This window comes from Balaenoptera borealis (assembly GCF_965194805.1).
Source record: "Balaenoptera borealis genome assembly, chromosome: 3".
In the NCBI taxonomy this organism is placed as follows: Eukaryota; Metazoa; Chordata; class Mammalia; order Artiodactyla; family Balaenopteridae; genus Balaenoptera; species Balaenoptera borealis.
Window position 1 is genome coordinate 158,893,074 of NC_138866.1, and position 27,720 is coordinate 158,920,793.

Here is a 27,720-nt window from a genome sequence, read left to right on the forward strand (position 1 = left end):
TGATAATATTTCCCAGAAAGGGAAAGTTAGCTTCATATTATATTCCCATTACAATGATTTCTACATGCTTTTGTAGGAAGTTTGTAAACATCCTATATGATAATTATACATGAGGCAAAATTAATAACATGATTTCTTCCCTTTTCTGCTTTATAAAAGTAGTAGTAGTAATAGTAGTGGTAGTAACCATGGTCTTAAGTTATAACTTATTTGGTAAGAAAAATTAGGCTATATTTGAATTACAATAATAAAATTAAAAAGCAAACAATAAATAATTTAAAAAAATAAAGCATATTATCAGAATTCTCAAATCAAATCACCTGCAAGACTATTCCACCTCTGTCTCCTCTGTCTCGTACTCAAAGCTCTTGCACACCACAGGTGTCTCCTCATCTTGTCTAACCAACTCATCTTTCTATGGCATCTAATTTTTACTCAATGTTTTTGTCAGAGTAACAATCTCTAGATCCTCCCTCCATCAACAACATCTAAATGAACTTTACATTTTATATTCGGTCAAAGTCAAACAAGATAAGTCTTTGTGAAAAAATCAGTGGATGTGTCAAAGTCGAACAAGATAAGTCTTTGTGAAAAAATCAGTGGATGTGTCAAAGAGTTCTTTCTTATTTCTCCCATATTTCACTGCTGGCCTTCTTCCTTTCACCATATTAGCCAATCTGTTCCCAAAATGTAATGTCCGTAAATATTTGCTTTCTTCTCCTCCACCTTTCTCTGATTTATCTATGACCTTCCATTCAGAAAATGCTGTTCACCACTACTATCACCTTATAATCTTAAATTCAGTCAGGTTCACTATTGACAGTATTTCCTGGCTAAGCGAGCAGTAAAAACATGCATTGGGCTGTGATGCTTTCGGGATGAATTCTAACCAGTAACGTGAGATTGATAAACCTCAGAAAATGATGTAAGCACATATAGATGCAGCTACTGTGTGTTTGCCGATTTTCTTTGCATAAAAGTTTTACTTTTTCATGATCCGATTTAACCTGTAACTAAAAATTACTAGTTTGTATGAGCCACACATATATATAATAGAGATTTGGAATGGCACCATGAAATCTGTTTTCTATAGGAAACTGAAAATAGCCACAGCACCTGAGTTTTTGATTCAGTTCATGAAGATACTTATTTTGTTAGTGAATTGATATAAGGACCTAAATCTGTGAATTGGAGAGAATCATATCTCTATGTGGAAAGGTCGTTATAAGCATTAGTAAAAATACATGTGTATTATCAGTATATATCCTTATAATAAATATGGTTTCATACTACCTGACTATAATAATGATTAACTGTAATTGTATCAACATATTAGTCATTCTGATATATGAATGAAGATATCTATAACCATTCAATCAAGATAGAGTCAATGTTGACCACGTGCTCCTGGGGTTTTTATTGCTTAAATTTGATTTGAGTTTGAGTTTCCCTTTTTGCCAGGACATCTCACTGGTTTAAAACCTAAATTGCCTCCTGATAGGAATCTTGATACAACAGCCCTCCCGGCCTGTGTGCATAACCAAGTCAAATTAAAGATCTCGTTTTATTTTAAGAGTGTCTCATGACTCTCATTCAAATAAAGTGTTTGATTAGAAAAGATTAAATATGACTAATGAAATAAAAATTATTAACTATAATTTATAACCCAAAATAGGTCTTCATAATGATGCAAATATATACAAGTCATTCCAGATGTACTCTGTGTTTTTCTAAGAAAAAGTTCCCTTGGAACAAATTAAGAACTGCATGTGTGGCTTATTTTGCTGTTTGTTTTTTGTTGTTGTTGTTTTTAATGAAATAAGAAAGCTTTCTGGGTCTATATACAGATTATACAATTACTTCTTTTTTAGTAGAATTTTAAGTTAAATTTAAATTAAAAATAAAATTGAGTTAAAATATTTACACACACGTTTTTATTTGCCTTTATTATTCTTCCCTCTGCCCTGCTTATCCTAAGACTGCCTACCTCCTAAATTTATTTCCAAGTAATCATTTTTATCTGGTTTTTTTGAACAAAGAAATATGTATATGATATTTCCGAGCTAAGTGTAGCATCACAGCCTTCTACTCTATTTTTAAATAAAGAGCAGTTGTTCTATAAGTGACATTTATTTTGCTCACATGTTCTTACCTCTTCCTTCTCAGTAATAATGAGCCCACTCATGGATTGAGCTCTGTAAAAAGACTAGACTGACTCTTCATTCAGAAATATTTCAGTTTAAAATTCAACTTAGCGGAAAGCAAAGTCCTCTCCTCCTTCTCTTCCTTTTTCTCACCCTCCTTCTCCTCAAAACTTCAATCATACTGATCTTTTCTCTCTTAACAATACATCACGAACAATTTTCCATAAATTCAATATTTTCTACAATCATATTTTCACTGGTATGTCATATTCTACTACATGAATGAATCTAATTTATTTAACTCTTTCCAATTTTTAAATCTGCCGTTCAGTTTTCAAAGATGATGAGGTTGAATTTATCTAGATGAATAGTGGAACTAAAAATTAGACATTTTTCCCATAGTTGCTACATTTATGTTATCCTTAGAGCTACCATGAGCTTATTTCAAAATGTCTGCTTCCATTGGATATCACCATGAACTTCAGAAAAGCTTTGCATTAAAAGCCACACCATTTTTTGATTGATGTGTTATAAATGTATATCTCTGCCGCTGTTCCATCAGCATCTCACAATTATGCTTTATGGCTACATAGACCTACTCAGTTATTCAAATGCAGTGATGGTTTCATCATTAGTCACACCCAAACTCATGCATATGCAGACACTATACACTGGTCTATGGATTTTCTTCTGCCTTCTAGTCTTACTATTCAGTCATCAAAATTTACAGAGTACTCATATGACCAACACTATGCAAGGCATGATGTCAAAGATATGATATGAAGTCCCTGGAATTAAGGGTACCAATAACAATAACAATAAAATACTAATGATGATAGGGAACGTTATATAACACACATATCAGAAACTGTCCTACACATGGAAACAACCTAAACGTCCATCAACGGGAGAATGAATAAAGAAGATATGGTACATATATACAATGGAATACTACTCAGCCATTAAAAAGAATGAAATAATGCCATTTGCAGCAACATGGATAGACCTAGAGATGATCAAACTAAGTGAAGTCAGTCAGAAAGAGAAAGATAAATACCATGTGATATCACTTATATATAGAATCTAAAATGTGACACAAATGGACTTATTTATGAAACAGAAACAGACTCACAGACATGGAGAACAGACTTGTGGTTGCCAAGTGGGAAGGGGTGGGGGAGGGAAGGATTGGGAGTTTGGGATTAGCAGATGCAAACTATTACATATAGGATGGATAAACAACAAAGTCCTATTGTATAGCACAGGGAACTATGTTCAATATCTTATGATAAACCATAATGGAAAAGAAAATGAAAAAGAATGTATACATATGTATAACTGAATCACTTTTCTATACAGCAGAAATGAACATAACATTGTAAATCAACAATACTTAAATAAAATTTAAAAAACTGTCCTACATATTTTTTGTACATTTATTATTTAATCCTCACAACAGCCTATAAGCTGTACTGTTTATCATTGTTCCCACTTTGCATGAAGAAAACTGAGGCACGAAAATGTCTAAGTGATTTTCCTAAGGTTACCAACACTTTTAAGTGAAAGACCCAAGATTGGATCTCAGGCAGTTTGGAATCTGGACTTAATCTTTATAATATGATTGGTGGGGATAAGTAGCATATTCAAGAAAAATTAGAGAACAAAATAGTTCATTATCAAGTGTTAAATTACTAGGTAAAAATAATTGGTACATTAGCTACAGTATAAAGAAGTGTTAATTGTATGGCATGAAAAAAGGAGCTTGAAAATGAGGTCTTCTTAAATAAGAGTGATTAAGGAATTCTCCACGGAGAGGTGGTAGGTATGTGAAGACAGACAAAGCCTTCCTCAGATTGGGGGTGGAGGAGAAGGACAAATCCATTCCTCCTATCACCAAGGTCAGTCTTATATTTTTGCATTGCCAATGAGTAACCAGTTTGGGTGTTGATATTGTGTATTTGGCAGGGGAAAAATGTGAAAAAAACAAAGTGTGGTATTTTGTATGTGATCATTTTAAGTCATTTTGTAAGAATGAGTTCTCATTGAAATTTGCTTTGCTTAAGACTTGCCAGTAATGGTGAAAATTTACATAACAGTAAGTATTTCCAGGATGCTTGTTTTTCACTTGCACAATGTGCTATTTGGAAAACTTGAACAGACTGAAGATTCCACTTTAGAAAAATCATTCTAGCTCATTATTTAGTACATTAGTAATTTATCACTAATTGTAGCAATTTAACAAGAAAAATGAACAACAAAATCTTATATGTTGTGTATCCAACCCTATGACCTTGAGTTATTTATGGCCATATCTACTAGTATAATTAATTTTGGGGAAGTGTTATAACTATAATTCATGTTTGCTAGAAAAAGTGGAAAATCTTGTATAGAGATGAATCTTCAGTAGTTTTGAATAACTGTGATAAAACTATTTTTTTAAAGGCCTTGCTAAAGGCATCAGCATCCCTTTCAAAGCAAGGTCAGATGTGCACTTTCTAATAGAGAGTGAGGAAAGTTCATGTCTTCTGACCTTCCCAAATAAAACAACACATTCAAATCTGGCCTTAGCAAAGGTAAGTTCTGACTGTGTTCAATACATGCTCCCATCCCCCCTCCATTCTAAATAGAAACTCTTTAATGAATCCAGACCACATTTCAATTGGTTTATAGTAATATCTTCACTCAGTTAATGTAAGGGCTTGCTTTTTGAATTTTTGGAAACATCTACAGTTGAATTCATTTTTATTTTGGTAAAACAGTTAAGGAGTAAATAGGACATTTTTATCACTGTTAATTTATTAATTTCCCCTGTGCTTTGATGATCAGCTATCTATTTTCATTAACGCTTTCATATTGGTCATATATACCACTGTTTTTGCCATGGGTTTGTTCTAAATGCTAATGTTTGTTTCTAGATCAGCTTGAGTAAGCTGGACACCTTCCATCTTTTCCTGTAGAATGGAAGATGTCTCTCTTCCAGAGATGGATGGTACTTCTACAAACCTGTCAGATCCCACCTGTCTTTTCAGCTTGTCGTGCGTGCATATAATGACTAAGCTCTTAATTTAAGAACATCATTATAATAATTAAGTATGAATCATTGCTCTTCCCATTATTCTGGATGCAATTCTTGTTATGCTTCTCTCTCAACAAGATAAAGCTGCTGATTTAAGTGTTGGCATATGAGTAAAATTCCTGTAATGATTCCAGCTGGAAGAGAAGAAGGAAGAAAAACATAATGTCTGTTTGGCTTTAATATTTGCACTTACAAAATTACAGAGCCAGGGTGGACAGAAACATCGTAGCTTGAAAGTGTAGGAAATCCCTAAGGTCTGTAAATAGTCTAGTGATTATGTTTTAAGTGTTTAGTGCCACATATAACAGTTAATCAATGGAATTCTACGCTCCTGCCAATTTTTCAGTATGTCACTACCCCTCTGCTAGCAGTGAGTGGATTTCCTGAAATGTGCAAAGGAATAAATCCCAATCCACAAGGATGCTTCCTGCCGGGGAAGAAAGCCGTTCTTCCAGTACGACCACAGAATGACTGGGAAGACACCCGAAGTCCTGACTCCAATTGTCCTGCAGAGGAATAGAATTATTTTTTGCTCCCCTTTCTTCTCTGCCTCTTACTTTATCCCTGACTATAATTCCATTCCATCCTTGCTTCTGGTGACTCCCCATTTCATGGGAAGAAATTTATTTTTTCTCAGTCATTAAATATATATTCAGGGAATATCTCACGCAGTTATATTTACATTATAAAGGTCTCATCTGAAATGTCAGAGGCAATTGAAATATTTCATTTTAAAGAAATATGAAAAATCATGGATTTTTTATTCTGATAATAATTTCAGTGTAATTAAGGAGAACAGATTAGTACCACAAATGTACAAGCTTGAATATTAAGAAGGACAGTAAGATTCCTGAAGCAACCTCATGTTTTGCCTACAGCTAAGGTATGTTTTTCTAAGCAGGTCAGTTATGAGGACCCTGGAAGCCAGCTTGTCTGTTTTCATGAGCATCACATGGATGCTTGGATACCCGAGGGTTACATTATGCAGGCTCTTACGGATTTATCCACTGGACTGAGAGCTTCCCACTCCTGGAAAGCATTTCTTAGTCATTCACGGCAGTCATCAGAGGGCGGCGGAGGAAAGCAGAAATCCTTCTGTCTCCTTTTCCTTCAGTGAGACCAACAGCAAGGAGATGTGTGAGTCTAAGGCTTGAGATGTGGGCATCACCTGTCCTGATGAGGACATGTGGTTTGTGAGCAGAGAAGGACATTTGTAATCCCCCCCCCTTTCTTTTTGTTAGTTTACTGTACTTCTTTCAAAGCTTATGCCAGCCCAAATTATTTCCTGCTTTTGATTTTCTGGTGATGTTTCCTCTTCCATTGCTAATAATTCTTTTTTCACCACGGATGGGTGATCACCACAAAAGACTTGATTAGATTGACTATCTCTAGAAAACAAGATAAGAAAGCATCACCGAATTTATAGTCAAAAGACAGTTTGAGTCATCTAGTTTAGTGGAAATTTTTGCCTACTTAACACCCAGAAGAATTCTGAAAAACTATATATCCTTTCACACAATGTTAGGTGGCCGCTAAAAAATTTTGTCATAAGTTGATATAGTTGTAAAGAGTATAATTTCCAGATCAACAAATATTGGAGTTTTAAAAATAAGTCAACTAGAATTTAGATACATGTTTATAAATTTACCTAATGAAATCTAAAAATTGTAATGATTTTATATCCTGGACCAGCCATGGAAAGGTACACATGAACAAGCTCAAGTAACAGTTGGTTATTTTACATGACTTTTCTTTCTTGAATGTAAATTTCACTCCATTTCTCCCTTTGAGTTTTGTTAGTGTAAATGTTTTTATTCCTGAAAATGCTTTGTTGATCATCATATTTTTTCACTCCGATAAAAATGTGGGCAAAAATCTCTGTGCCCATAAGACTCTAGAGATTAAAATTTTCTTCCAGATTGATTTTTCATTATGATTATTCATTGATACAGAAAGAATCAAGCAACATAAATTCATAAATACAGAATTTTTTATCAAACAATAGAAAATAAAATACAGTGTGTGTGTGTGTGTGTGAAAAAAAAAAAATTCACTGAAAAATTCTTCACTCAAAAAAAAAAAAAAAAAACAATAGAAATAGTGCAGCATAAATACCAGAATTAATCAAACAGCAGAAATACTAATGTATGGGACCTCTGAACCTGGGGTCGTCCATGACCCTTCAGAGATGTCCCCCGTGGACACAGGGTTGCTTTATTTGGCCATGGGCAATTCCTGGAGACAGACTCAGCAGTGTTCCGTCAAAATCCATACTCCTGACAATCGTGTAAATGAGTGTCACAGTCCTAGGGGGAGAATTTGACAGTGGGGCACAGATTACTACATATAACAGATCTTCAGTTAATGCATAAAAGCATTTAGGACAGTGCTCAACGTACCACATTTGATAAATTATTAAGAAATTATTGGGACTTCCCTGGTGGCGCAGTGGTTAAGAATCCACCTGCCAATGCAGGGGACACGGGTTCAAGCCCTGGTCCGGGAAGATCCCACATGCTACGGAGCAACTAAGCCCATGCGCCACAACTCCTGAGCCTGCGCTCTAGAGCCCACAAGCCACAACTACAGAGGCCGCGTGCTGCAACTACTGAAGCCTGCATGCTGCAGTTACTGAAGCCCACGCGCCTAGAGCCTGTGCTTGGCAACAAGAGAAGCCACCGCAATGAGAAGCCCGCGCACCACAATGAAGAGTAGCCCCCGGTCGCCGCAACTAGAGAAAGCCCGCGTGCAGCAACAAAGACCCAACACAGCCAAAAATAAATAAATAAAATAAATAAAATTTTAAAAAAAGAAAAGAAATTATTATACCATTAATAAGCTCTGTGTTTTGATAAAATATTATTCACATTTCTAAACTAAATAGAATATTTTATTAAATTACAAGTAAGACCTCTAGCATTAGTAAAGTCTAAAGATTAAAATATTGGACACATAGGGAAAAAAGAACCTAAATATTTGCTGAATGCATTTGAATAGCCAAGATAATATTCTTCTGCTCTCGAAAAAATAAAAATCAATTTCCTGGGTTTCATTATTTGTTAATTATTTGAGTAACTGCACATTTTCCGTAGGAGAACTTTTTTATTCAATTTGGGAGTAAAGTTAAGATCATTTCTCTTCCCAAGAGAGCACTTTTGTGTCTCTTACTAAATGGTCCCTTCCCTCCAAGTTCTACAGTCCCTCACTTTTATTCTGCTCCTCTCCAAAAACACAGATCCTATGAGTTTCCATTTCATTTAAGCCAAAGCATATGAGAAAAGTAAAGTCTTTCCAAATTCTACTTAACCATTCCTAATATTTATGTAAAAAGACATGAAAATGGCAAACATACTCTTTAGATGAGTACATATGAGTTGTTAAGGAAAGTATTTCATATTAAAATTTTTGTCTTTGAATTACATGGAATCTCTCTTGAAAATGAGTCAAAGATGTTGAAACCCACTATTGTTTGTTAAATGTGTTTGCATAAGTCTGCCTTTTACTCTGAGAAGATAAATATAGGATTTGAATTATTGAACTGTTGCTTATATAAAGTAAATAGCATACCTTATTTTAAACACATTTTTAAACATATTTCAGAACTGCTGGCTTATACTATAAAAACTACCAGTAAAAAGAAAAAAATGTTATCTGAACTAAGAGGCATTTTTCAGCTAGCCTAAGAATAAGTCTTAGTCTAAGAAGATTATGTGGAAACAACAAGAAATCTATCTCAGAATAATAATTACATAAAATTTCTTTTCTTAGAAGGGGAAGGTATATACTAATGGAGATAGCTAATTTTTTAGAAATGTTTAAGCATTAGTAAAATAGTCATACAATTTACTTCTAAACTCTACAGATTGGTTTAGAACTTTTATTTTCAGCAGGAGTTGTAAAACTCAACTGGACTTGACATTTCTAATTTAAAATATGCAGGATATAAAGAAATGGAGAGCATAAATTACTATTTTCTAAACACTTGAAAATCTAAGGTATGATTTCTGTATTTTAAGGAACAAAGCTAAATCTACTTCCCACATTTTATTATGTGCAAATATATCAAGTTCACTTTGGTATTCTAATTTTGAAATAAATTTTAAAATAAAGACCTTAAATAAAAATAAAATAAAATAAAATAAAGGCCTTAGTGTTTAAACTACAACTATCTTCCTTTTCAAAAATTTTTTAAATAAGAACTACTCCATACCCTCCTCTACCAAAATTATTCTAAGTCCTGAAAAAGGATTAAAAGAGTAAAACCAATCTTACTGATCTGTTCACAGATGTTCACATTTTAGTGTACTGGATCAGGTTTCCCTGACTAATTAATGGAATTGGCATTAATTGATATTTCCCAAAGCCTTACTTGGTCGGTTTTCAAGATGCCATTCCTTCCAGGTTTCAAGCTGTTGATCAAACAGCTGCATTGAAGAGAAACAACCCTGAGTTCTCTACCTTTCCAACATAGAAACAAAGTGAAGAGGATTAAACACCTTGTGAGGGAGGAAGTATTATTTTCCTTTTGCAGATAAGGAAAGTGACGTTATGCTAGGAATCCTGCCCAAGGTCACCATCTATGGAAGCATGAGCATCATGTCTTCCCAGCATCGCTCAGCTGCAGGTGGGAGCCCCCCTACTCCCTCCTCTGACACGAGATCAAAGCGACAGGAAGGAAGTACCCTTTGGGACCCTGTATGTATTTGAGGCCTGGGATAGAAGCCAAGGTGTAGGAATAACATTTTTGCTAGTGATTTCCTTGGAGCTGGCGGTGGTGAAGTTCACGCTCAAGGGTGAAGCAATGTTGGCCATTCCCCAGGGCATATTATTTATAAGATAGATCTTTTTAAGTTGGGGGTAAACCCTTGCTTCAGCTCGCTGGCTCTCTTTTTTGGAGGGTCTCATAGACATTTCAACATAAGAGGCAATTTTGTGGTACGAGTGATCTCCCTGGGCAGGGGTATATAATTTGCTGCTTATTGAAATCAGGAGCAGTAAAAAGAGCTGAATATAGCCGAGAGGAGAGTAACCCTGGCGGATATGAGAAGCTGTGTATATTTTGCAGAGTGGATAAACTGTTAGTGGTTCAATGATTTTTGAAAACAACTTGCAAAGCTGCTGCAGGGGACGGATAAGTAAATGTTGATTGATTCATTGAAGGGTGCAGGTCCCCCAGCTTCAGTCAATGACTGGAAATGTGCGCTCTGGAGCTCTCTTTCTTGTTGCACACCTAATTTGCTGCTCCTGAGGCGAGCTCTTTCAATTCAACGTGGCTCTGATTCCTCCCTATATGGATTTCACCTCATTTTTTTTAAAATGCAGATTCGCAGACCCTGCTCAGACCTATTGAATCAAATCTCTGGAAGGAGGGACCTGGGCTTTGTTTCTTAATAAGTCTATTAGGTGATTCCCCCTCTTTCATATTATTAAATGTTATTTGATACCTATAAATATTATATATGAGATATACATATATATATATATATATATATATATGCATGTAGTGATATGTCTTTTTAAAAATAAAGCACAATAAAGTGTACCTTCATGAACCTATCACCCAGCCCAAAGGCTGGATCATTAACAATAATGTATTTATATTTATATTTATCTATGTGCTTCTCTCTTATGCCTTCCCTCTGCCTCCCTACGAGAGGTAACATTTTACGTTTTGGATTTCACCTCATTTGTTAGTGTGGTTGAAGCTGGCTTGAAGCACAGCCTACACCAGAACAAGGTGATACTGGAAAGTGGTCGACAATTTTGATAAAAATTTCAAGTGAACAATAGCGATAAAGGCTGGAGGTGTGTCGCCTGAACTGCTCTGAGTTGCAGATTTATAGCCATCATTGCTCTCTGAAAGCCACATTCACATTCACAGCCATGAAAGTCTGAGTGTCTGTGGGAAGACCTTCCTCTGGGATCAAGGTCCTTCTCACCCTGATGATCAATGAATAAACATTTTCACAGGGCAGCCCTCTAGTTTTATTTTATTAGGAGAAGATCGCAAAGGTCAACTTTTAGTATCCTGATCAGCAGAATCAAATTTCTCCTCACTAAAGCACCGTATGCTTATCTGGGGTCTGAGTCAGATTTTAGATAGTTTATTCCTCTCTTATTCACTTTCTCAGGGTTCCTAAGTTGTCAGGGGAAGATATAACTTCAAAGAATGTGAATAACCTGGACAATAGGATATGATAAACAACTTGAAGTGAAAATAGCAATGAAAAATTTATACTTAAGAATATATTTCATGAAATGTATTCTACTTAGTCCTTTGAAATATAGACAGATTCTCTTTGCTAATATTTTATTTAGAGTTACTGCTTTTATCATAATAAGCCAAACTGGCTTGCAGTTTTGTATTTTGCTTCTATTTTTATCAAATCTGGGCATGAAAATTATGTTGACATCATTGAGGAGCTTTATATATATTTCAATGGCTTATCTTAAATAATATGGGAATTTTCTGTTCTTTAGAGTCCAGGTAAAACTCAGTTGTGAAGCCATATGGTCCTGGTGTCTTTTTAAATGATAGATTCTTGACCGTCTTATGGATTATTTGGTAGCTGATTGATTAAAATTTTCTACTTCTTGTTTTTTTTAAACATGAGTCCAAGAATAATAGAGTGCTTAATATCAGGAAATGTATCCACTTAATCCAGTATAGCAAAAAAGGTGAAAGATAAAAGCCCAAGTTGATTAAAAGGCATTTGAAAAAATTCAATAGTCAGTCCTAATTAAAAATAGCACTAGAAAGAAACTATTTAAATCAATAAAAATAATTTTCCAAAAACTAGCAGCAAATTCTAAAATCAGAACCAGACAAAGATAATCCATTTCACATTAATTTTAACACTGTTACAGGTATTATAGTAAATACTAAAAGAAAATGAAATAACTGGCAAAAAACATGGGAAAAAAGAAAAACTATTACTTTTGCTGATTACACGACTGTACACTGGTATACAAAGAAAACTCAAGACATTCTAGTACAAAAAATTCTAAAACTAATAAAATAATTTATTTTAATTTCTGGATAATTTATTCTAATTTCTAATTTCTGGAAGGAAATTCTGGCATAGGATACAACATGAGTAAACCTGGAAGATCTTATGCTACGTGAAATAAGCCAGACACAAAAGGACAAATACTGTATGATTCCAAGTATGTGAGGTACTTTGAATAGTCAATTCATAGACTGAAAGTAGAATAGTGGTAACCAGGGGCTGGGGGATGAGGGAATGAGGCATTGTTGTTTAATGGGTTCAGAGTTTCCATTGGGGAAGATGAAAAGAGCTATGGAGATGGATGGTGGTGATGGTGTCACAACAATATGAATGTACTTAATGCCACTGAACTGGACACCCAAGAATGGTTAAAATGTTACATTTTGTGTTATGTCTATTTTACCACAACAATAAAAAAAGAAAAGAAAATTTTATTTATTTCTTTATTTCAGACAATGTAAACTTCCTAAGACTACATATAAAGCAAAGATTCAACAACTGTATGGAGAAAACGCAAGTTAGGAAAGAAGTTTATAAAATTTTTTTAGGTATACTTATCCAAATTCTCGGTCCTGCTGCAAGGAAAATGTGAAACAAATTTTTACATGAAAGTGACTTAACCAGAGCTTTATGTAAGCTTCAAGACATTTCTGCCCCTTCCTCACTTGGGGTGAAGAAGAAAGGAGACAGAATGGCAGAGTGGTAGGACTTTCTACTGCCTCTCAGAGGTCATCCCCACACATGGGTTTTTCTGTGTGTTTTATCTAAAGTCACAAGAATTCATCCAGTATAAACAAAGTCATTTTCTTTCTTTTTTTTTAAATTAATTAATTAATTTATTTATTTTTGGTTGTGTTGGGTCTGCGTTGCTGCGCGCAGGCTTTCTCTAGTTGTGGCGAGCGGGGGCTACTCCTCTTTGCTGTGCGCAGGCTTCTCATTGCAGTGGCTTCTCTTGTTGCGGAGCATGGGCTCTAGGCATGCGGGCTTCAGTAGTTGTGGCGTGCGGGCTCAGTAGTTGTGACTCACGGGCTCTAGAGCACAGGCTCAGTAGTTGTGGCTTACGGGCTCTAGAGCACAGGCTCAGTAGTTGTGGCTCGCGGGCTCTAGAGCGCAGGCTCAGTAGCTGTGGTGCACGGGCTTAGTTGCTCCGCGGCATGTGGGATCTTCCCGGACCGAGCTCGAACCTGTGTCCCCTGCATTGTCAGGTGGATTCTTAACCACTGCGCCACCAGGGAAGTCCTAAACAGAGTCATTTTCAGTGTTCAGTATATTTGACTGCAGTGAGCAGTGAACGGTCACATTTGTTGAGAATCTTTTGGGGGGGTATGTGTTGTATGCCCAATTTATCAGATTGTCCCTGATGGTTCCTACAGACACTGAAAGTCAGAGATAACTCATTCCTGCTCTCAGGAACCAGGGAGTTCTAGAAGGTGAACATGCATGAATTTCCAAGGGCACGAACTCCTGAATGCCACTAGCCTTACAAAGCACATTAAAATAATACATTTTCCTAATGAAAATTAGGAGTCATCAACAAAGATAAGAGAAAAGAAAAAAAGGATGGTTTGGTATATTCAGACTGGAGGAGAAGTGAACAAAATAAGAGAGGTTGAGAAAAAGGAGAAAAAGAAAAGCAGTTCAAAGATGGGGATGTAGACATAGGGGTACAGGCCAGAAAAGGCTCAGACACAGGGATTTCGGAGGGCACTGTGGTTTGCAAGCTCTCCTGCAGCACTGATGCTAGCACTGCCTGGGATTTATGATGGTGGAAAACCTAGAACAGGTTGTTGAAGAAGGTGGTGGACCACAGAGGGCACAGACCAGGACAAGACTTTGCCACGTTGGATTAATGAACTATTTATTACCAGCAACCAGCGTCAGAAGAAAGTGATGATCCAAACAAAATTCCCTTTAAAAGTCCTTAGAGACATAAAAGTGTAAAACGTCTGTCCTCGGATGTGCATATTTAGACTAAAAGATTGGTAAATATTTAGTGATTCTCTACTTATCATTTAAAGAATCCTTTGAATGCAGAGGGTTGTCTGAGTTCAAAGCACCTTAAGATTGTATGAAGGTATCTTAAGATGAGATTAGGGGTGGAGCTGAAGTCTCCCAGTCCCCAGGGAAAGCTGAAGACCACACCCACCCACCCAACTAGCTGAAGAAGAGGAAGAAGAGAGTCTCAGACTTCTGTGTCTCTGCTGGATACTGTCGCCCAAGCCTCCACCCTATCTGATCCTATAAAAGGCCAAATTCAACAGATGGGGTTGAGCAGCATTCTCAGTAAGGAAGAATGTGGAGCCACTGGAGCATTTCAGTGCCTTGTTGATGTCTCATCTACCTCTGAATGTACAGTAGGAATTAAAGTGTCACATGCCTGTGCTCCCAACCCCATAAGGGCCAAGGGGCTTTACCCCATCAGGAAGAGCTCCAGGTAGAGAAGCACCACTGGGCTAAACTCCCCAGTCATTTGCTACCAGACAGTATGTATATCCTCTGAGCTGCTGTGGCCGTTCCAGCTCAGCTCCACCCAAACAGAAGTTATGATGTTTGTGGTCACTGCTCAGTGGGCCGAACGCAAAGCCATTCTCATAGCTGTGTCCAAAACTCCTGTTGATGTGCCTTGTTAATCTCTTCTGCCCCTTGGGCTGTTGCCAGTGGTCCCGCTGTTTGTCTCAGGTGAGGGAGGCCACGGTGCAGGGGGTATGGCCCCTGCTGCTCCTGGCAGATAGACTACACCTGATGCCGAAGCTCCTCTCAGGCTATCACTTGTGTCTCATCACACTTGACATTTCATGAGATGCAGTCCAATCAGCCGACTCCGGCCACACCACTGGGGCCTTGAACGTAATCTGGGCCATGCTTTCCATTTGCAATCTGACAGTGGTGTGCCTTCTACAGCAAAAACCACCCAACCATGGGCTGATAGTCAAGATGGCCCTTCCGTGCTGCCTACCAACCACAGTCATTCGGTATCATTGAATGTTCGAACAGCCTCCTGAAAAAAATGACTCAAAAATTTTCTAACTCTACCTCCCTCACCTCTTTCTGGTCTGCAGCCTTAGCAAGGTACTTTGGTCACTGAACACCACTGTTCCAAAAAGGGACTGTCCCTTCTTGGCCATCTCCTGAGCAATGATCAGGATGAAAGGGGTGGCAAAGACCTAACCTGAATATCTAAGATTCTACTCTGAGAATTCCTGGCATGATGTGTCTTTCTCTCCCACACTGGACCAGTCTGGTTGGTACACCTTTGGGTGGTAGCCTGGCCAAAAGGGGCCTGGGGAATTCAAACTTGCTTCCGGCTAGCCATCTGGATTCTCTGGATGGATTGGCATGTCCTATGGACTGCGGTCCTGTTGGTAGAAGCCTAAATTAAATGTCATGGGAGACAAGTTGAACAGACTTTGCTGCTGCTTCTGTCGGTCAGATTAATCATAGTGCCCAACAACGTGTGTACTCCTGGGAAATCTCACCATATTACTGAAAGATCATTCTCCATGTGTCTCTGGGATTTGGGTACATCTTTCCAGCAGAGGGAAATCTGAACAGCAAGCAGGGTATTTGAATGGCAATCAGCATGGAAGATACAGTGTCTCCTTCCAGAACAAAGGGAAGACATTCTTACTGGTCTTAGATCAGGCTCTCCAAATTCAAGGTCCCTGTCCACTGCACACACACACACACCTCCCTGTGGGATTTGGGGGACAAGCAGTGCAAACTCAGCAAATGTTTGCTCAAACTGCCTGCTGCACCATGAGTCATAAAGTCCTTGTCTCTGACCCGGGAGTCTCATGTCTTCTGATTACCATCCATGAAATTGGCAACCTAACTTGTTGGTTCCAAGTTGGGTGAAATCTTAAGTGCTTCACAACTCTTGAGAGTTCTGATAGGAAGCTACACTGTATCTGTGTCTTCAGAGCAGTCACATAGCTGGATATAAATCAAACTGAAATTAACCATGGGCTTTGGGAACCTCAGAGGAACGTCTTTATAAAAATGTAAAATGATATTATGCATTTAGGTGCTGTGTATATTAGAAATTCTTCATTTTAAAAATCAGTTATCTACATGTTCTAAATGAAAAATCACCCTAATGACCCAAAAGGCACTTCAGGGAGTATTCAAAATATGGGAATAATATTCACATCATAATTTTGTTTTATTGTGATGTGTGATATGGATATTAATAATCCATGGATGGGAGAGAGAGAATATATATATTCTGAATAGAGAAAGTTGACAGCAGGGCAAGAGCAGGCCATTAACTTTAGTCACTGCAGAGATTTTCTTTCCTTTCAATAACCTCAAATGCAGTTATTCTTCCATTTAATATCATTATTTTGATTCTGAGAGGACTGTTCATCTTATAAATCAATTAGTTTGACTAATGGTTAATTTTCATAGTTAGTATTTGATTTTGTTCAAGTGACTCAGAAGTTCATGGGCCTATCTCTCTTTTCAATCTTTCTATTCTTTCACCTTTCTTCCTATTCATCATTTTCTCAGTAACTTCCCTGGGACCTGCGAAGCAAATTATTTGCTTAACGTACTTCATTAGAGCAGAACGTTGCATGGCAAGGGAATGTTTTCTTTAAGATTTGAACTTCGTGCTTGTTCCCAGAGCCGATTTTGCTGTTTGACTGCAGCAAGAAAGTTAACGTTAGCTGCTTAATGAAATGAAAGGAACCTAACGCAGGAAGGCACCCCCAGCTGCAGAGCTAGAGAAAGCAGTGGGGACTTGAGAAGCCCCACCCTACGCAGCATGTCCTGATTCCAAAGCCACTCCAATAAAGGAATAATCTAAGGAAAGCCCAGGAGTTTCCTATGAAAATGCAGCTTCGTTACAAGTCTCCTAGACTCTCCATCCATAAAGTTATCCCTTTAAATCTCTCCCTTCTAGAAATTCTGGAACTACCACTGGAACTCCCCCCTACTGAGAGACTGAATGGAGAAAAGGACAGTGGCTAGACTGTTTATGACAGCAGAACTCCGACCTACAACCACAGCAGCAGCCAGCCCAGGAAGCCAAACCACAACCCCTGTAGCCATTGGCCCCAAATGGCCAGAACTAGGTCAGTAACTGCCAGCTTCTCTCATGTTGGCCCCTGACCTCCTTTCTAACACAGAACTGACCAGAGGAAGTCTCCTAGGAGCCCCATGGTAATGTTAGCCTGCCTACAGCTTTCCCCAAGCTGACAGCCTCCACCTGGGCACCCCTGAAGCCTTCTCTTTTGTCCACGATGAAGCTTTCCAACTCCCCTGACTGCCTTGGAGTCTCCTGCGAAAAGCGAGTGATGGTGGCTGATTGCCTTCGCTCTAGCAAGCTCAGAATAAGCAGCCTTTGCCTGTTCTCGTTTGGATGGTCTTTGTTTATCTCCAGGTAATGTAGTAGGAAGAGTCTTTGAAACGCCAATGGTTCCATGATAAAATCCTTCAATTCCTGAATTGCAAAATTAATAAAAGTTAGGATTTGGGTTTTTTTTTTCAGTTAGTTTGTATGTTTGTGTTGCCACCAAAAAAAAAGCACAAAAGTAAAGATAGTGAAATTTATATGGAACCAAGGAAATAAATACTGATGGAAATGTCCCACCCTCACCGCAAGCACACGCCCTCCCAAGGGTGGAGACACGTGTCTCTCACATCTTATCTCTTCCCCTGCTGCTGTGGGAAGAGTTAGCACAAGCTTTATGCTGTGTTTGTATTTAATTAGTAGGCTTCACATGTGTCCAGGTTCACAATATCTTAACTGCAATTCAAAATCCAAAATGCAGTAAAAAACAAACAAACAAACAAACTTCATAATTCCTCTAATGTCAACAGGTGGCCTGAGTGGAGGAGAAGTTATTTACAGTCCCTACAGTATTTACCTCCAGAATCCTTAATACGCTTGACTGTGTGGAGCTGCCCCAGAGCTTGATGGGGATACTGTATAATGCACTGTATCTGCCATGTATTTCCTTTCTAAAATCCAAAAGGAAAAACCAAATCTGAATTTTGAAACACATCAGACCCAGGGTGTTTGGGGTAAGGCCCTGGGGACCTGCCCCACTGGCTGCTTGGACACTGGACTTGTTCACCATCCCTATGAGCTCCAGCAGGACCACTCTACATAGATGCCCCATCTAGACCTGGGAAAAGAGCCCACCTCTCATTCATCCCAACTCCTTCTGTGCTGAATGGGGAAACTAAGGCCCAAGGTGGTTCACACAACTAGTTTTCACATATGTTTATGTATCTCAATCCATAAATTTGAAAATTTTGGCAACATTTAGCAAGGGCCAGCACTAAAAGAAAAAAGATAATAACTAGAAAGCAATATTTTGTCATAGTTACTACTAGGTTCAAATTACTTTCTTGGTTCACATAATGAAAATCATCCGTAGATTTTCTACTTGTTAAGCTTCTATTCACTTAAAAAGAAAAAAGGCTAAGTTAAACATTAACCTAAGGAAAACAGGTGATATGCAAAATAGTATAAATTTGTATATGAAGATATCCAGATTGTCAGACCTTTTAAGTAATGCAGACCTTGCTCCCAAGAGAATATTTTGCCAGCCTTTAGTCCAGGATATTTTCTAATGAATAAGCATCGGGGAAGTCATGTCCTCAGAGATCATCTCCAATTCAAATAGGTGTTACAAATAAAATGTCTTTTACCAAATTTTCCCATAACGTTGTCAAGTTATTATACACAGCTGTTCATACAGAGCTCTCACAGTAAAATCAGAGAGGTTTCCTTGTCTCCTTTATTTGGAATAAGATGGTAAAATCACCAAATGTTAAACCTTGGAAGTCTCCAAAACAACATCTGATTAGGCCATTTACTTTTATAAGTAAAAGGACATTCAGCTCGTTGCTAAAAAGCCTTCTACTCAAAAGTAGCATACGCTGAAAATTGGATGGTCATTTTGCTGCACTGTAATGGAAATTTTAAAAATAATTGTAACAAGTTATTTGAGCCAGGCAAAGGGCAAAGTGCTTTATCTGCATTTACTCATTTAATCTTGCTTCTAAAATATATATTCCAATGGAGAACCTTTGTCAAATTGAAACTTAGTCAAATGTGTAATGATCTGGGCAATTTGATTTTCAGATACTTTCAAAAGGAAACCGTATTTTTAAATAATATTTTGAAGAGTTCTGTAAAGCCTTCCAATCAGATATTTGATTGAAGTTTTAGTTACCTTATATTGTCTGTAACACATTGAAAATCATTTTATTGTTAAAGTACTATCACATTTTCAATGGTTGAGAGAAAGTATTACCTGTTGATAAATATATATATATATATGGACAGACCTTGTAGTATATCTTGGTTTTCCAAAATTTCTGTCTTTCCTCACCTTTTCAACAAAAGTTTCTAATATATAATTTTCAGCATCAATCATTTATGGTCCTTCAGACAGTTTTCAAGCCACTTGGCAATATGAACAAGAAGAAATAATGTAAATTACAAAATAAATTTTCAAAATATTAAAGTCCATGACTGTCATATCGATTTTCTGTCCTTTTCATTTTCAGGTCAGGTGATTATTTGGGGAGCATTGTGTTCTTTTTGAACGCAAGCTTTCATTACTCTCCTTCTTCTGTGAGTTAACAATGCAGCTTTATGTCAACTTCCACTTTTTGAATAGCAGCATCATTTCCATGAGAATCCTGGCAACAGAACCGAAGCCAGGTCTCCTTACTCATTCCTGTTACATGATATTTGTTGATGCTGTAGGAAGTATCTTCTCAGAATAAACCAAATGTGTGAAAAATCCCTTCCCTTCTATTGCGGAAAGAGCCAGAGGCTGGAAAGGCAGCATTTGGTAAAATGGCATTGCTGCGTCACAGCTGGAAACAGAGGTGCTTTAGAAAATACTATAGAGGTGACAGAAGGATGGCAGGTTCTCCCTGAAAATGTCATTTCTCTGAATATATGAATGTTCTTACAAAAGAATTGAGGAGACTTTACAGATAAACATCAGCTGAAAAATATTCTTAACTTCAATGATCCCATATCCCTCCCCACTCTCCCATCTGCGGTTATTGGGCTAAAAATGCTATTTGGCTGAGGAGCAGTGCTGCTGAATCAGAGTCCTGGACCCAGTGATGCGACCAGAATTCTCATCAAAACTCTCCCCTTGAATTTTAACTTCAAAATTAAGAACCTCAGTCTCCCTGGCCTTAAACAGAGAAATTGAACCCAAAAGGTCTAGGGTCCCTTTTAGTTCCAGAAGTCAGATATTATGTATAATAATCCTATCATTACTCTAATACAATTATTACAGCTTGTGTGGTTTTAGTTCCAAATGTTATTGTCAATAAAGTCATTATAGGACTTCCCTGGTGGCGCAGTGGTTAAGAATCCTCCTGCCAATGCAGGGGACACGGGTTCGAGCCCTAGTCCGGGAAGATCCCACATGCCGCAGAGCAACTAGGCCCGTGAACCACAACTACTGAAGCCCGCGCGCCTAGAGCCCGTGCTCCACAACAAGAGAAGCCACCACAATGAGAAGCCCGTGCACCGCAACAAAGAGTAGCCCTCGCTCACGGCAGCTAGAGAAAGCCCACGCACAGCAACAAAGACCCAACGCAGCCCAAAATAAAATATAAACAAATAAATAAATTTATATAAATAAATAAAGTCATTATATTTTTAGTGCAGTAAGAATTAATAAGCAAAGAGAGAAAATACCATTTTAGGTTGTTTTCTGATCACGAAATTCTTCCTACTGATTATAAAATAGGCTGTTGCGCCCTCTGCTGGTAGTTCTGAGGTTGCCTCTCAGGTGACTGCAATGCCTTTACTGTTTTAAGGGTACCTGTCCTTTCTGCCCCTGTTGCCCCTAAAAGCTTTCAAAATTGTTTTCTGATTTCCACATAAGGTAAATAGAAATGCCAAGATAATTATGATGGTCTGAAAGTAAAGTTGTGAGCATTTAGCCATACATTTTTACATGTCTCTCCAAACAGGCACTGATATGTACATTTTTAAATGAGATGTCTAGATTGAATTTGTTGATATAAATAAGCGGAACATTTGAACTCTAACAACCTAGTGTTTTAAGTCAAATTCCCTCCTCATTTCTGGACTCCCCCCAGGAAGCTAAAGGTTGCAAAATAAAGTGGGCTCTGTGGCTACACAACCTAACTCGGTTTCTTCCCACACGTAGAGTAAGAGGACTTTCCTAAAATGACACTTTGTGAGATGTCACACATATGCATGACCCCACTGTGCCCAGGGAAGTGAAATAGCACGGGCAGCTCTGGAAAGGGATAATTGGATTCCAAGTTATGATGAATAACGATTTGTTAATGAACAAAGAACAAAGAAAACGTCTTCTTGGGGAAAAAATGCAATTTAGGTAGAATTATCAAAGGAATAAATAAAGGGATCCTCTATTATTCATCACTTGAAAGTTCCCGAAATTATATCTCTTTCAGCAACCTAGAGGGCCTTTGAAGATGTTCTAATTAAGTTTCTAGAGAGGGCAGAGTATTTGATCCTTTTAGCATAAACAAAAAGTAATATTGTTTCAGTGACTTGTTTATGGTTCTTGTATTCAGAAAATAAACTGTGTTCTTCCATCACCCTTCACATAAGGCAGGCTTGCAGAACCTCTTCTAGAAAAGTCTCCCGTTTAGGTGGATTATAGAAACTACACAAGTGCTACCCCAGGACCTGTCAGTCCTGTCAGCACACACTGAAGGTGATAAGCGAAAAGGATTTTTTAAATCCTGAAATATCTCTTTGACTGGAGGACAGGATGGATTCCAAATTTTATAAATGTTGTATAATCATATTGTAGTGCTTGAAAGTGAGCAAGCAGCTAATTACTGGAATCACTGATAATTATGATTGTACTAAGAGCACATGACGTGCAAAACAAGAGTGTTTTTAAATGGAATCCACGTTTAGTTTAGCTCACGAAGGGCTGGTAATATTGACGTCCGTGGCTGAGTTCTGCTGAAAGATTCAGGGGCTTCCAGTGGAACACCAGCCTCACTGCCCTGAACTTTTCAAATCCGTGACAGTCTGTGATTTAATCACAACACAGGTGAGGTAGAATGTACTCAGGAAACGCAAGGTAATTTTTTCATGTGCCTGTAAAACATTATCAGTCAGGTTATGCAATTCGGATTGGCTACATCAAGATTTTCCGTGATTTGCTTTATCTTTTCCTTCATTCCTTCCACCTCACCTCTGCCTGGGGACAGTGGGCAAACTGCAGCAAGGCTATGTCAACTGAAAAAAAATATGTACAACTAAAAGTTGAGAGAGATGTTTTATTCGGTGAACAAAACTGAGGACTTGAGCCCGGGAGGCAGCCGGTCAGATAGCTCTGAGGGACTGCTCCAAAGAGGTAGGGAAGGAGCCAGGGTATATAGGAGTTTTTGCAACAAAGAACAAGTAGTTGGAACATCAAAAGATTACTGTTAATTAAAGAATTAAAGAAAATCAGACATCTCAAGTTAAGGAATTTAGTGCTTTTCTATGTAGGGGAAGATTCAAGAATCAGGGCTCGCTGAAATCATTCCTTTGATATGTACCTCAGCTATCTGAGGCCAGTATACTGTGTTTTCTCACCCTGAGTCTCCTCAGGGTGCATCGTTGGGGGTGGCTGCAGTGTGATGTCTTGATGGCTACAACATCCTTTGTTTACTGTTATGGCAGGCAACATTTTTTCACTGACAGCTATGGAACTAGGAAATAGATCAAGAAAAGAGAGAAATTCATCAAGGGGCTCCTTAGGCTCAAAGTGGCTTCCTTCCTAGAACTGCCTTCCATGCTTCCTGAATGAACAAAAGACACTTCTAGGACTTCCCTGGTGGCACAGTGGTTAAGAATCCGCCTGCCAGTGCAGGGGACATGGGTTCGAGCCCTGGTCCGGGAAGATCCCACATGCCGCGGAGCAACTAAGCCCGTGCGCCACAACTACTGAGGCCGCATGCCACAACTACTGAAGCCCGTGCGCCTAGAGTCCCTGCTCCACAACAGGAGAAGCCACCACAGTGAGAAGCCTGCGCACCACAACGAAATGTAGCCCCCGCTCGTCGCAACTAGAGAAAGCCCGCGCGCAGCAACGAAGACCCAATGCAGCCAAAAATAAATAAATAAATTTATTTTTAAAAAAAGACACTTCTATGACTGAACAATCAAGTGAAATCTGCATTTCTTTGTCTCAATCTATAGTTGAGGCAGCAGATTTGAATGTGTCTTTCTTGATTGTTTTGGGGCTTTAATAAATTTTATGGGAGAGTATTTGGTTGACTTAGATATAGCCAAGGTGGTGGGGTCAGGAGCAGGGGTAGGGGGAACAAATATTTAAATCTGATCAGCACTGATGCTTTCAAAGGAAAATATCCTGCTCCCAGACCTCATCTTGCCTGACATATTAGGCCTGGGCAATCAAATGAATGAAAATGTCAGGAAGGGACATAATTGAATCCAACTAGTGACTGCACAAGCCAAGCCTTATTAAATAAGGTAACAGCCAAGAGGACCCTGGAAACCCATTACCCTAACTCAGTTAGTCCTTTTGCTCTCAGAAAGGCCTAAGCCAGGGGAGAATTGGAAACAACAGATTTGAGCGTGACCAATGAAAACACCTAGCGCGTAAGAAGGTATATTCAAATTATTTTCCCTTTTTAGAAATTATCTTTTTTTCAGCCTTATCGAGATGTAATTGACATATAACATTGTATAAGTCAAAGGTATAAATGTGATGATTTGGTACACTTGTAGACTGCAAAATGATTACTTCCCTCACATCACATAGTTACCATTGTGTGTGTGTGTGTGTGTGTGTGTGTGTTTATGGTGAGAACATTTAAGATTTATTCTCTTAGCAACTTTCAAGTACACAATACAGTATGAGTAACTATCATCGCCATGCTGTACATTGGATCCCAGAACTTATCTTTTAACTGGAAATGTGTACCCTTTGACCAATATCTCCCCATTTCTTTCACCCCTGTGCCCTCCCCCCAAGTCTCTGGTAACCATTTTAAAATGTAAATATACTATTGCTATATATGCAAAGATAATGTCTTCAACGATCTTTACAAATCTCTGTCAATTGGCATGCTTTCAATGTTTTGGAATCCAGTCTAATACTTAACATGTTAAGAATCTTTCCATAAACTGTATAGCACATAAAATAAACTTAAATTTATCCATCCTATGGAATTTCAGTTCCGTCCTCAAGACAGTGGGCTGACAGCATTCTGACAGGGAAAAATAGAACTAGAGTTGCTAGCAGTTTGTTTTTTTTATAGAGAAAGCAACAACTCAAAGTTAACATCTTTTTTAATTAGTAAATCGTATACTTATTCATGCACAAGCCTGAGTCAACAGACAAGACTTTATTGTCTCCACCATACAATTCTCTCTCACCATTAGGGAAATTGGCTTATTCCTGGATGTCTCAAAAGCTTCCTAAACACAGGGAATTTACACAATTACAAAAGGTTTTTGTAATGGATTCCCTTTTGCAACTCAATGTTAAATTGATATATAATCACATAGGAAGGGGGCACAGACCGGAAAACCATTTGTTTTAATGGAGTCTTAAGAAAAATGCATAAAAAAAGAATATGCCTTTCATATCCTCCTAATAAATCAAAACAAGGGATAGCTTGTATAACAGTAAATGTGACTTTGAAAAAATTATACTACTTTTTTAAAGGACTAAACCTGGATGTTGTTTTGAGAATCACTAATTTCATAATTCACCTCTTTAATATCAACATTTCTTTTCTTTAATCCTCTAAACTCTGCAAACTATAGTAAATGATACATCTGAATGCTCACCAATACATGAAACTGAGTATTCCAATATTTTGAGAATTATTTCTCAACTCACATATTAGTGAAATTAACCCAATCTGCAAATTCACATATTAATCCCCCCAAAAGAAATGTTTGATTATTGAAAATGTCATAGCTTTAGAGAATTAAAAGGTACACAAGGGTGGTAAAGTTTCTAACATGCAGCTTAAAAATGTGGAGAATGAAATTTACCTTGCTGTCAGCATCTTCCTGAAATTCAAAATAATTACAATGTCTTAAGCTCAAGATAATATTTTAGGTTACAATTAAAATCGTTCGTTCATTTTTATTCTGCCTCTGACTTATCCTGGCTACAAATTTGGAAGCTACTAGGAAAGAATAGTAAAACATTTTAAAAACTTTTTGAAGGGTTCTTTTTTTCTTATTTCAAAAAGTAAAATGTATTCAATGCACTGTTGGGTAAATTAAAAAGCATCTAAGACATAGGAAAATTCATTTAATCAAAATATTTCCTATATTTATATTTAAAACCCTTTAAATATTACTTCGCTTTTTCTTTTCCTTTTAAGGTATAAAGTTTCTCTTCCTGGTTTTGGAATTGATGAACAAATACAATGCTATGAACTTGGTAGGGACACAATCAGATCCTTTTTTTTTTCTGTTTCCTTTTTTAAGTTTCCTGGTGGCCTGACACATTGTGTTCTCACATCCCTTAGAAACCATGTGGGGAAGTAATAAAGTGCATCCTTCTGTCCACAGGTACGCAATGTTTATTAACTGATTGAAAAAAATACTGAGAGGTCATTGCAACCTGTTATATATGATCATTCAATCACACCGAGCAAGGGACGAGACCAGTACACAGGAAACAGCCGTGGGAAAGGACAATGCATAATGGGCAGTTTAATTTTTCACAAAACACAGAAATAAAAAATAGTAGCAACATTCTGGCCATTGCTCTCTAAGACAAGCTCCCTGCAAAGACAAGGAAGCGGGCACAGGACTTGTGACTCAAAGAAGTGTTTTTTCTTTAGCACCAAATCTTGCACATTGTAGCACTAGTTACAGTAAAAAGAACGAGGAGCCTTCAGACATTAATATCGTCTTTCAAAGATTTCCTTCCCAGAAACTTGGAAGATGTGCAAACACAGAACATATGCTTAAGGATTTAGCTCCATCTACAGGAAGCAGGAAGTGAAACTGATTCTTTGTAAACAAAGTTCTCTCTGCCCGCACCGTAATATTGACAGTTTTTGCTTCTGATAAGTGATGTTTTTCCACTGAGGACGTTCAAGAGAAGAAAGGAAAGTAAAAAGAGAAGCAATATGCATTACTGAGGTGTTGACTTTTTTTCTCTCTTCTTTGTAGATTAAAAAAAAAAAAAAAAAGGTGTCAGTGTAGGTTCATCCTTGGTTAAAAGAAAGAAAAAAACAAAGGACCATTCTGGTGGGGGTGGTGATCGTGGGGGAAGCTATGCATTTGTGGAGCAGAGGGTTTATGGGAAATCTCTGTACCTTCTTCTCAATTGAGTTGTAAACCTAAAACTGCTCTTAAAAAATAGAATCTTTTAAGACAAAAAAACCTCAGGTAGAGTCCACTCAGAGCCGGAAGTATCCATACTTACACCAGCCGTGGGAACATGCGGTTCTTTTCGATGTCCTCTCTCCTCTTTATGCTGGATCCTGACTTATCCCCCTGCTCTCAATGTGGCAGGGCATACAGGGCTGCCTCTTCTTCCTAGATCTCCTCTCTCCCGGGTCCAATCAGCTCTGAGGCTCCCGGGGCTACAGCTAGGTTAGGACAGACTCCTGACTTCACATGCAGACACACAGAGCCACCTTCTCAGTTCTCACACTCCAGGAAGACGGTGGCTGGTCTGGAAGGGTTCAGCCTTACCCTCATCCTGGAATCTGTTCTTCAGGTGGCCAACCAAAGTCCAGGAGTGAGGACCAGAAAATTGAGCCAAACTTTCCCTTTCTAACAAGTGCCTCCTTCTTTCAAGGGCTGTCCCTGTGTCCTTTCCTCTAAGTCCCCCTCAGTTCCACCTCCCTGAACTCAGCAGACACGATGTAGTATATTTGCGCTCCAAAGAAAATGTCTCTAAGCAAAAAGGGATCCAAGCTTTGTGGGCTCTGGAGTTGACATAATATGGGGGAATCCTCGTTAGGAAAAAGAATCCAAAAATATGTATAAAATAGATGTTTGTTTGAAATGAGAATACACATCCCCACAAATTACAAATTTTTGAAAAGCTAATAAATGCCACACACATCACGTTTAGAATGATTTTTTAAAATTAATTTGCTGCCCAGCATACCTTTCTACTGCTTCTCCCTGCATCTCTGACTCTTCTCTTTGAGCATCTCTCCATTTGGCAATCATTTTGTAACATAACATTTTATATTAGAAAAACCAAAAATATAATTTAGTTTGTTTTTTTTTTCTCTAGCAAGGCTGGCCAGAATTTGAGGGTTTGTTTGTTTGTTTTGACAGCTTTGAGCAGTTCATGTCACCTTCACAACTCTGGGTTGATCATTTCGTGCAAATTTTTAGGACTCTTGTCACATTTAAGAAGATCTTTGTGAAGGTTATTGCTCATTTGAGCTGTAAGATTTTAGAGCATTTCAAGTATTCTTGTGCAGTGACTAATCATAAATGCTCTGAATTAACAACACTTACTTTCTATCATAGGTAACACTTGAGAACTCT

The 27,720-nt window shown here is 37.9% G+C and overlaps 1 protein-coding gene across 11 annotated transcripts in view; it reads right to left on the minus strand.

Annotated features, from left to right (window-relative positions):
- LOC309625955 (uncharacterized protein) overlaps nt 1-27,720 on the minus strand; it is a 180,246-nt gene that overhangs the window by 101,045 nt on the left and 51,481 nt on the right. Inside the window, exon 7 of one of the 11 annotated variants that reach the window (XR_014242817.1) lies at nt 5,366-7,526. The exons of 8 other annotated variants lie outside the window; for them this stretch is intronic. The gene's annotated coding sequence lies outside the window, so the exon portion shown is untranslated. Of the gene's footprint in view, nt 1-5,365; nt 7,527-13,478; nt 22,923-26,310; nt 27,719-27,720 lie in introns of those variants that run through there. 2 more of the 11 variants (XR_014242818.1, XR_014242819.1) reach the window with 2 other exon arrangements.